Source organism: Cervus elaphus, chromosome 28 (assembly GCF_910594005.1).
Source record: "Cervus elaphus chromosome 28, mCerEla1.1, whole genome shotgun sequence".
Taxonomy (NCBI): Eukaryota; Metazoa; Chordata; class Mammalia; order Artiodactyla; family Cervidae; genus Cervus; species Cervus elaphus.
Window position 1 is genome coordinate 17,189,483 of NC_057842.1, and position 2,590 is coordinate 17,192,072.

General features: G+C 38.2%; 1 pseudogene; it reads right to left on the minus strand.

The window, feature by feature from the left end:
• Positions 1–1,575: 1,575 nt before the first annotated feature.
• LOC122685239 lies at positions 1,576–2,113 on the minus strand (annotated as a pseudogene).
• Positions 2,114–2,590: the final 477 nt, after the last annotated feature.

The window sequence follows — 2,590 nt, forward strand, 5'->3', positions numbered from 1 at the left end:
ATAAAAAAGTAGAATAAAGTCCTCTTATGAAAAGTAAGAAATTTTTTTTGTTGCCATTGTTATAATGACGTCTTTTAAGTGACTCTTTACTTTTGAAAAAGTCCACTATTGAGATTTCGTGATTTCCAAATCTATGAAGAGATTGAAATACCAGCAGATTGTCACAGAATCTAAAAGGCATAAGTAAATAAAATGAGAAGGCTATAAATTCTTATAAGGGACAATTAAATCAGTATTCTTTAAAGAGAGTGTCACTATATATTGGCAACATATTTCTTAAGATACAGCTTGATTTGGTAGTGAATATTTCAAATAAGTTTGCATCAGTATTTCCTGTGTGACCTTGTAGTGGAAACACTAAACTAAAAGGGACCTTAAGACTTCCAAAAAACTCCAGAGTTTTAAAGGTAGACATATTTTGAACAAATCTGACTGAATCTAATTGTTAAAAGACAAGTGGGTTCAGCAATGACTTTTTCTATTCACACACCCCTGGTCTGGAAAAATAGCTGTAAGGACAAAGTCAACTTAAAAAATCCTAGAATTTGTCTGATAATTGATATTTAAGACATATATATGAAAGAAAACAAGCTGGACATTTGTTTATGAACATAAAGGAACAGAAAACAGTAAGATATCACTTTGAGGTTATTAAACAATTACTGAATGGTTAGGGCACTAAGGTATAATTTTTGAGGTGCTTTACTTTCTATGTTCTAGTTTCAGTTAAACATTTTTTCTCAATTCTTTTTTATGAACATAGTTATCAAATTCTCAATTCACTTAACCTTTCAAGTCTTCAGGATAAGAATCCCATGGAACAATTCCACAGGGAGCCAGACACATTTGCCCAGTCTTCTTGCCACGACCTCCCCAGAGTTTCTGCCTCCGCCACCCGCTGTGGGAAACTTGCCTGCTCATCCTTCAGGCCCAAGCGGGTTCATGACTCAGCATCTCCCCCCAGGGATCCTCATGATACTAAGGCCTGGAAGCTGTTCCTCTCGACTCTCTCTGCTTCTGAACGACTGTCACTCAGACTGACCTGTGACTTAGAGTCCTTCCAGGATTTTGGGTCTCCAACTGTGAACAGGGTTGAAGACAGAGTCAAGAAGAGCTGTCCTCATGTAGTTCTCCACATGGGGTCCTGTCTTGGGGGTGCCAGCCTCAAGGGGGAGAAACTAGACCCCTCTGAAGATGGAGAGGAGGCAAGGCTGCTGTGACTCTAGGGTCACCAGCTTGTTCCATGAACAGATTATGAGCAACACGCTTACTTATGCACTTACTCATCAAGCTGCTGCCTGGCACTGAGCAGACGGGCAAACATCACGCATCATCCAAGAGGACGGTGGAGGCCATGCTTTCTGATTCATCTTCACTCCATAAACTGTCTAAATCAAGCATGCTTACTTATTATTCTGCCAAATAGACTGATTTTTATCTATAATTATTTTTTTTAAGTAAGAAACAGTGAGTCAACTGAAGAAAGGGCTCTGACCTTGAGCTAGGGAACTGTGACACTGAACTGAAAAAAGAGGCCTGTGGGAATAAGCCTGGGCCTTGCAGGACTGGACCCAGTCAGTGAACCTTCTCCAGAAAGTCTCTGTAGCTTCACACACATTGCTCATAGATGGTCTCAAAGTCAGACTTGTTACCCTAATAGCGATCTTCAATAAGGAGTTGTTTCTGTGGCTCATAGCTCCCAAATAGTTCAATTTTTGCCTTGAGGTTTTTAACTTGATAACTTTTTCTATTCAAATCTCTCCAATTGATTTCATCCATATGTGGTACACAGTCAAAAGTGGCAGTCTTTTTAGGTAATCTGCTTGGCACATGACTCATGGGACTACCATGCTTTTTCTTGGAAGCCTGTCCCCTGATAATCAGGAGAGTCTCCTAGTTCACACGTGGTTGTCAATGTATGGCCTATCCTCCAACTGTCTGAAATGGTTTAATCAATTACAGGTTTCCTAAAAACTGCTTCTGCAATGGGTGATAGACAGATGTTACCCAGACACACAAAGAGCACCAATTTGCTCATCTGCTAGGACACCCTCCCTCCCTTAATTAAGTAATAATTAAGATGCCTGAATGAATGACATTCTTGCCTTTGCATTAAACTGAAATTAAAGGTGGCAAGTCTTCAGTTTCCAGCCAATTTAGTTATTATGTTTATCAGAGTTTAACAAAGTCTAAGAATAGGAGAATTGTGCCTAAGTTCAGTTTTCTTTTCTTATGTGGTATTTTTGTTGGGACACAGTTTTGAAGTTTGTGAAAAATCTTATAATTTGAGGGCCTTAGTTATCAAAAGGCCAAATCTATATGTTTGGCCAACAGAGAGAAAATGGAACTCTTTCCATTCAGAAATTTCAGCCACAGTCATCATTGAATAATGTCTCCAGAACTTTTTACTTATCTTTGTATAAGGAAGCAGAATATAAAAATGTTTATATTTAATGAATGCTTTTTTTGGATTCTCTTTGAAATGGATCCTTTTCACTTTGCTAGAGCTTTAAATTTCTTAGACTTAAAGTGTGTAGTTATTTTCTAGTCCTCTATTGTCAGGGTAGGTTTTATATCATCTTTTTTGTTT